Consider the following 9268-nt stretch of genomic DNA (forward strand, 5'->3'; position numbering starts at 1 on the left):
GATATTAGTATCCTCCACTGTGATATCCCATATCTAATTGCTTCTTTTCATTTCCAAAGGACCACCATTTACTTTAGCCATTCTTTTCTCGTTATATATGTTTATATAAACATTTGCTCTCTGTCTTTATAGTCTGTGCTAGTTTATTTTTCTCATGTTCTATATTACTTTTCTTTATAGCTCTTTTGTGGCTTTCGGTTGACCTTTAACGTTTTCCCAATTCTAGTTTCATGCTGTTTTTGGCCACTTTGTACGCCTTCTCTTTCAATTTGATTTTCCAGAACGGTAACAAATTCTCCAAGCATTTCCCATACTCTTTCTTCTTGCTACGGCACTCTCGAGCTCCTTCTCTGTTTCTCATGAGGCGGATTTCACGTTTACGAGTGGTTTCTTCAGCATTCTGGGGCTGGCTTTGCAGGACTGGTGAAGATGCCATAACCATTCCCTGACCAACAGTGGAGTTAGGAGTTGTACGGATCTGATAGGTTTGGACATCTCCAGCAGCACCTTGTACAAGCACTTGGCTGCCCGGCACAAACATTTGCTGTCCATCAGGGCTCTGTGCATACTGTATAATGGCTGCTCCAACCTTGGCTGTAGCTGCGTTGGTCATTGTTAGTGTCTGGAGTCCTTGCACTTCATATGTAGCATTGTTGGCCAGCTGAATTACTCCCCCCTGTGTAATAGCAATGTATTGTCCGCTGCTAGTCTGATAGATGGGTGTCTGCATCTTCATTGTAGTAATGGTTGAGACAGATTCTTCTTCTGATTTCTCCTCATCGGTTTCTTGGCACACTGGTGGGATCAGAAGAAATTTCATTCAGGATTTGTCTATATGAACGCCGTCTCGATAGAATTCCTCTACGTTTCTGAGAGTCAGTCATGCTATCCACAGATTCCTGGGAGTCTTCATTTTCAAATATAGTAGAAATCTGAACAGTCTGAACTTGAGGGGACTGTATGACTGAGGATTAAGCTGCTTGGATAACTCCTTGGACTTGAACAGACTGCCCATTCGGCAATTGCACTAAAGTTGGACTTGTTGTTGATTGGATCCGAGCCATGGTTACCTGCATGGTCACATTATATATTAATGATCTGGATGAAGGGACTGGAGGCATTCTAACGAAGTTTGCCGATGAGGCAAAGTTAGGTGGACAGGCAGATAGTACTGAGGAAGTGGGGAGGCTGCAGAAGGATCTAGACAGTTTGGGAAAGTTGTCTAGGAAATGGCTGATGGAATTCAATGTGAGCAAACGCGAGGTCTTGCACTTTGGAAAAAAGAATACAAGCATGGACTACTTTCTAAACGTTGAGAAAATTCATAAAGCCAAAGTACAAATGGATCTGGGAGTGCTAGTCGAGGATTCTCTAAAGGTAAACATGCAGGTTGAGTCCGTGATTAAGAAAGCGAATGCGATGTTGTCACTTATCTCAAGACGGTTGGAATATAAAAGCACCGATGTGCTACTGAGACTTTATAAAGCTCTGGTTCGGCCGCATTTGGAGTACTGTGTCCAGTTTTGGTCCACACACCTCATGAAGGACATACTGGCACTGGAGAGTGTCCAGCAAAGATTCACACGGATGATTCCTGGAATGTTAGGTCTAACATACGAGGAATGACTGAGGATCCTTTGATTGTATTCATTGGAGTTTAGAAGGTTAAGGGGAGATCTAATAGAAACTTACAAGATATTACATGGCTTGGAAAGGGTGGACTCTAGGAAATTGTTTCTATTAGGTGAAGAGACTAGGACCGGTGGGCACAGACTTAGAATTGGAGGGTATCAATTCAGAACAGAAATGCGGAAACATTTCTTCAGCCAGAGAGTGGTGGGCCTGTGGAATTCATTTCTGTGGAGTGCAGTGGAGGCCGGCACGCTAAATGTCTTCAAGGCAGAGATTGATAAATTCTTGATGTCACAAGGAATTAAGGTCTACGGGGTGAATGCGGGTAAGTGAAGTTGAAATGCCCATCAGCCATGATTAAATGGCGGAGTGGACTCGATGGGCCGAATGGCCTTACTTCCACTCCTATGTCTTATGGTCTTATGATCTAATTTGATCACTTTCCTCAGATACACATTGCTGAGTATGCCTTTTCATACAATCCTTCCTTTTCACTGGAATAGACCTTTGTAAAATGTCTTTGAAAATCTTCCACTGCTCATCAACTTCCCACCATAAAATTTTTGTTTCCAGTCTACTTTATCCAGATTCTCTCTCATTCTATTGTAGTTCCCAGTGTTCAAGCACAGAACCCAGTTCTTAGATTTTATCTTCACACTCACCATATGTATTCTAATTCAACCATACGGCGATCGCTTCTTCCCATGGGATCCCTAACTCTGAAGTCATTAATTATTCCTGCCTCATTGCACAGGGCATGGAATCTTTCAGAATGGCAAATCTCCTAAGGTGCTTCATGAATGATCAAAACATTGATTAAAGAGAATGATTTTAAAATACATCTTAAAAGGACGATAGAGAAGGTTAGGGAGGCTGTTCTACCGACTTCTGCTCTTGACAGCTTCAACTGTGGAGTGATGCAGGTGGGATGTGTTGGAAAGGGAATGTGCAAAGGGAAAATGGAAGAGCGCAAGCAGTGCATAAAGTCTCAAGGACAGAGGAAGTTCCAAACTCAGTCTGTCTATCATAGAGAGTACGGCTGTCTCATGGACTTTGAAGCACTGCAACAGGTCCATGCATGTCATGACTATAGTGATAAAAGAGATTTCTGGTGTCTTAAACAGAGTGACGGATCTTGTATTGTGGGCTTATGAAACGACACTGATCTCTACCAAACATGTACGAGGTAGAGTCAGGGCAATAATAAGATGCTGCAACAGGAGAGGAATAGGTAACTCCATACAAAACCCTACTCCTTCTCACCTATTTTCACCTCCAAAACTGAGGGAGTTCCAGAAAAGCAGCTTTATATCCCACCACAACACTTTACCCCACAATCGGGGGATATGGCTGTACACAAGGAAGAGTGCAACAGACTATATTGGGACCCTGAAACACTTGGTAAAGACTAAAATCACCTGAGTATTGAGAGCCCCACCACATTGTGTGCGTTTCTATTGTTTTTATTCCCTTGTTTTCCCTCAAGAACCTGTTCAAAGTTGTTTTTACACACACCTGCACCATCTGTGAATTGAACGCCGGCCTTTTGGTCTAAGATTGGGGATATTTTCACTGCATCACAAGGCATCGACTCCAACTTTCCTTCTCCCTTAATGTTTCTGTGGCTTCGCTGCTGAGTCGCGCCTCAATCAACACTGCAATTGGGAGGAAGCGGCGGAACTGGAGGACAGAACAGAATCCGGTCCTCCAATCAGAGTGAGTGAGGAACGGGGCCAATGCATTCTCGGGAGTGAACGCTTCAGGATTGGTCAGAAAGTAAACTGTTTTGCAGGATTGATCATTCTCACGACATCGTGGATCATTAAACTCCTCTCATAAAACAATGTGAGGTTTTAAAGAAATCGTTAAGATGTAAATCTGACAATGTACATACTTCCAACCGATTTACACAACTCGAGGAACAAACTTATTTTCAAACTCCCAGAACGATTGGTAATTTACATACCTGGCCGGTATGATTAAGTTGGACCGAAAAATCTATTTGCATATTAACCATCTCAATGACTGTAACTCGACAGAGCAATTGTTAATGTCTAATATTTCCCCCATGATTCTGTGCAGTTATGGACATTCTCTATTTGCTGAATTTCTGGAGAAATTGTTTCACATAATGCAACTAGGCTATCACTTCGCCTACTCCAGGTTGTGCATCCCAGTGCAACATGAATCAAAACCCTTTCTTCCTGTACAATTGTTTGATCTTGCTCTCTGGTGATATTACTAAGTAACTCTCCATGTGGGATCCCTCCCTATGTGGGTCTAATTGTTGCCTCTGTCAGTGTCCCTCGCTCTTGGAGCTACTCCAGATCCTGAGCAAACTGAATTCTCCACTCCAGATAGACGATGGAGACTGGCATGTTCCATATATCTGTGGGACTCAGTGCCATTTGACATGTGTAACCCTCACTGCATCAGTCTAATTTTACATTCTGTTTATCTGTCTGTCGGTACTCCGGAAGGTCCTGACCTAATAGACTTCCCAGCTGCTGGGTGTCTCATCCATCCCTCATTGAAGAAGGTTTGTCAGCCAGAGAGACACAGGGCAGGGAGATCTGGAGCCTTCAATAAATCCTGCAGTGAGGTAAGATCACACTCAGTGCACAGAGCAGAGAGCAATGAGAGGGCTCCAAACATCAGCTAACAGGACATGACATAGCTATAGTGCTGGAGGAGGAGCACAGTACAGACATACCCCAGGTTTGGTCACCGCCTTTACTGCAAGTTTTGTTGTACTAAGACAACATCAGGAGTGTCACAGTTATCAATCCAAGCCTGTGCTGTCATCAGTACAAAAGAGGGGAAAGCAGGCCTTCCACGAGAGGGTGGGAATGCTGTCTGGGAATGTTCCATTCTGTGTTCCCTCTCCCACACTGTATCTATGGCTTGTCTTGTGGATCAGTGTCTTCAATCATTCTAATGCCAAAAATAGTTCCTATCTCTGTACTTTCCTCCCCTCTCACCAATCACTTCATACCTGCTCCAGTCCAGACGACCAGCCATATCGCTGTAACTTACTTCAGTCTCGACAACATGCCTTGTCACGAGAGTTCACTCCCCCAATAACGCAAGACTCAGGGTCTGTTTCTGTGCTGCATGACTCTCTGGCCGAAGTCATCAATGCTGACCAGGTTTCCTGAACTGAATGAGTTGCATTTTCCTGCGTTTGGCCCATGGCCCTTCAAACCTTCTCCCCTCGATGTTCCTGCCCAAATGTCTTTTCCATGTTGTAATTGTTCTTGTTTCTCCCATGTGCCACTGGCAGTCCATTCTGTATATGAACCGTCCTCTGTGGAAAATGTTGCCCCTCAGCTCCCTAAGTAAATCTTTGCTCTCGGTCACTCCTCAGGCCTTACCCATTCTGCTGTGGGACACAAACCCTCCCCGGTACAGACTTCCCTCGGACATTTGTGGGTGGCACGGTGGCACAGTGGTTAGCACTGCTGCCTCACAGCGCCAGAGACCCGGGTTCAATTCCCGCCTCAGGCGACTGACTTTGTGGAGTTTGCACGTTCTCCCCGTTTCTGCGTGGGTTTCCTGCGGGTGCTCCGATTTCCTCCCACAGTCCAAAGATGTGCAGGTCAGGTGAAGTGGCCATGCTAAATTGCCCGTAGTGTTAGGTAAGGGGTAAATGTAGGGGTATGGGTGGGTTGCGCTTCGGCGGGTCGGTGTGGACTTGTTGGGCCAAAGGGCCTGTTTCCACACTGTAATGTAATCTAATCTAATTACTCATCCTGCTGTGGGGGACAACCCCTCCCCGGTGCAGACTGCCCTTTAGGCCTTAACCATCCTGAAGTGGGACACAATCCCTCACCGGTACAGATGGCCCTCGAGCCTTACCCACTCTGCTGTGGGACTGAACTCCTCCCCGGTACAGACTCCCTTCGGGCCTTACCCATTCTGCTGTTGGACACAACCCCATTTGGGTACAGTTTTCCCTCTGGCCTTACCCATTCTGCTGTGCAACACATTCCATCCCCAGTACAGACTTTCGCATCTTGCTGTGGGACCGAACTCCTCCCTGGTACAGTCTACCCTTGAGACTTACCCGTCCTACTTTGGGACGCATACCCTCCCCAGTACAGATTACTCTCTGGCCTTAACCGTCTTGCTGTGGGACACAACCCCTCCGAGGAACAGACTCCCCTCGAGCCTTACCCATCCTGCTGTGAGACACAACCCCTCCCTGGTGCAGACTCCCCTCGGGCCTTACCCATCCTGCTGTGGGACACATCCCCTCCGAGCTATAGACACCCCTCGGGCCTTAACCATCTGGCTGTGGGACACAACCCCTCCCTGGTACAGTCTACCCTTGAGCCTTACCTGTCCTGCTTTGGGTCGCATACCTTCCCTCGGGCCTCACCCTTCCTGCCGTGGGACACAACCCCTCCCCGGTATAGACTCTTGACTGGCCTTAACCATCCTGCTGTGGGGCACAACCCCTGCCCGGTACAGAGTCCCCTTAGGCCTTCCTCATCCTGCTGTGGGACACAACCACAGCCCGGTACAGACTCCCCTCGGGCCTTAACCATCCTGCTGTGGGACACAACCCCTGCCGGGTACAGACTCCCCTCGGACCTTACCCATCCTGCTGTGGGACACAACCCCTTCCCAGTACAGACTACCCTCGGGCCTTCCCCATCCTGCTGTGGGACACAACCCCTTCCCAGTACAGACTACCCTCGGGCCTTACCCATCCTGCTTTGGGATACAACCACTGCCCGGTACAGACTCCCCTCTGGCCTTCCCCATCCTGCTGTGGGACACAATCCCTGCCCAGTACAAACTCCCCTCGGGCCTTACCCATCCTGCTTTGGGATACAACCACTGCCCGGTACAGACTCCCCTCTGGCCTTCCCCATCCTGCTGTGGGACACAACCCCTTCCTGGTACAGACTCCCCATCTGGCCTTACCCATCCTGCTGTTGGACACAACACTTCGCGGTACAGACTGCCCTCGGGCCTTCCCCACCCTGCTGTGGGACACAACCCCTTCCCGGTACAGACTGCCCTCGGGCCTTCCCCATCCTGCTGTGGGACACAACCCCTTCGCAGTACAGACTACACTCAGGCCTTCCCCATCCTGCTGTGGGACACAATCCATGCCCAGTACAAACTCCCCTCGGGCCTTACCCATCCTGCTGTGGGATACAACCACTGCCCGGTACAGACTCCCGTCTGGCCTTCCCCATCCTGCTGTGGGACACAACCCCTTCCCGGTACAGACTCCCCTCTGGCCTTACCCATCCTGCTGTTGGACACAACACTTCGCGGTACAGACTGCCCTCGGGCCTTCCCCATCCTGCTGTGGGACACAACCCCTTCCCGGTACAGACTGCCCTCGGTCCTTACCCATCCTGCTGTGGGACACAACCCCTTCCCAGTACAGACTGCCCTCGGGCCTTCCCCATCCTGCTGTGGGACACAACCCCTGCCCAGTCCAGACTACCCTCGGGCATTACCCATCCTGTTGTTGGACACATCCCCTCCGAGCTATCGACACCCCTCGGGCCTTAACCATCTGGCTGTGGGACACAACCCCTCCCTGGTACAGTCTACCCTTGAGCCTTACCTGTCCTGCTTTGGGTCGCATACGTTCCCTCGGGCCTCACCCTTCCTGCCGTGGGACACAACCCCTCCCCGGTATAGACTCTTGACTGGCCTTAACCATCCTGCTGTGGGGCACAACCCCTGCCCGGTACAGAGTCCCCTTAGGCCTTCCTCATCCTGCTGTGGGACACAACCACTGCCCGGTACAGACTCCCCTCGGGCCTTAACCATCCTGCTGTGGGACACAACCCCTGCCGGGTACAGACTCCCCTCGGACTTTACCCATCCTGCTGTGGGACACAACCCCTTCCCAGTACAGACTACCCTCGGGCCTTCCCCATCCTGCTGTGGGACACAACCCCTTCCCAGTACAGACTACCCTCGGGCCTTCCCCATCCTGATGTGGGACACAATCCCTGCCCAGTACAAACTCCCCTCGGGCCTTACCCATCCTTCTTTGGGATACAACCACTGCCCGGTACAGACTCCCCTCTGGCCTTCCCCATCCTGCTGTGGGACACAACCCCTTCCCGGTACAGACTCCCCATCTGGCCTTACCCATGCTGCTGTTGGACACAACACTTCGCGGTACAGACTGCCCTCGGGCCTTCCCCACCCTGCTGTGGGAAACAACCCCTTCCCGGTACAGTCTTCCCTCGGGCCTTCCCCATCCTGCTGTGGGACACAACCCCTTCCCAGTACAGACTACCCTCAGGCCCTCCCCATCCTGCTGTGGGACATAATCCATGCCCAGTACAAACTCCCCTCGGGCCTTACCCATCCTGCTGTGGGATACAACCACTGCCCGGTACAGACTCCCGTCTGGCCTTCCCCATCCTGCTGTGGGACACAACCCCTTCCCGGTACAGACTCCCCTCTGGCCTTACCCATGCTGCTGTTGGACACAACACTTCGCGGTACAGACTGCCCTCGGGCCTTCCCCATCCTGCTGTGGGACACAACCCCTTCCCGGTACAGACTGCCCTCGGTCCTTACCCATCCTGCTGTGGGACACAACCCCTTCCCAGTACAGACTGCCCTCGGGCCTTCCCCATCCTGCTGTGGGACACAACCCCTGCTCAGTACAGACTACCCTCGGGCATTACCCATGCTGCTGTGGGACGCAACCCCTTCCCAGTACAGACTGCCCTCGGGCCTTCCCCATCCTGCTGTGGGACACAACCCCTGCCCGGTACAGACTCCCCTCGGGCCTTACCCATCCTGCTGTGGGACACAACCCCTTCCCAGTACAGACTGCCCTCGGGCCTTCCCCATCCTGCTGTGGGACACAACCCCTTCCCAGTACAGACTACCCTCGGGCCTTACCCATCCTGCTGTGGGACACAACCCCTTCCCAGTACAGACTGCCCTCGGGCCTTCCCCATCCTGCTGTGGGACACAACCCCTGCACGGTACAAACTCCCCTCGGGCGTTACCCATCCTGCTGTGGGACACAACCCCTGCCTGGTACAAACTCCCCTCGGGCCTTACCCATCCTGCTGTGGGACAGGTTGATAATTGTATTGAATAGTATCCCTCCAGTGTGGAAACAGGCCCTTAGTCCAGCAAGTCCACACCGACCCGCGATACATACCCTGCTCAAAATAGCTTCAAAATACATAGAAACAGTGATCACTGAATTGGGTAAAAACTCCGCAGTTACATTGGGCAGTTTAAAAGTCTCGCTGTATTGGTGATATGTTCCTTTTCTTCAAACAGGTAACAGTTTTATTAAAGCAGCAGATGTTCATTGTGAGAGTGTCTCTGTTAAACTGGAATCTGTTCTGTTCTCTGTGTAACAGGCTGTTGTTGTGTGCGATGGACTGTCACTAACAGTGTAATTGACCTGTGAGTCCTTGATCAGGTTTCCTTTGTCTGTAAATCTAATGATCAGTGAACTATGCATCTGCTCTTCTAAGCGAAAACAAAGAATCATTTCTCAACGAAAAAACGGCACATCACAAAGCTATTTCATGGATTTCTGGCACACACCACCGACCAGTGTATCTGGTAAGTCTGTTTCCTGAATAATTCTAAACTCTATCTGTAACTCTGAAAGTGTCTGTAT

At 50.1% G+C, this 9268-nt stretch overlaps 1 pseudogene; it reads right to left on the minus strand.

The window, feature by feature from the left end:
- Positions 1-205: 205 nt before the first annotated feature.
- LOC122548124 (cyclic AMP-responsive element-binding protein 1 pseudogene) lies at positions 206-1121 on the minus strand (annotated as a pseudogene).
- Positions 1122-9268: the final 8147 nt, after the last annotated feature.

This window comes from Chiloscyllium plagiosum, unplaced genomic scaffold (genome assembly GCF_037043375.1).
Source record: "Chiloscyllium plagiosum isolate Xiang-an unplaced genomic scaffold, Cpla_swu_hap1 HiC_scaffold_42, whole genome shotgun sequence".
Taxonomy (NCBI): domain Eukaryota; kingdom Metazoa; phylum Chordata; class Chondrichthyes; order Orectolobiformes; family Hemiscylliidae; genus Chiloscyllium; species Chiloscyllium plagiosum.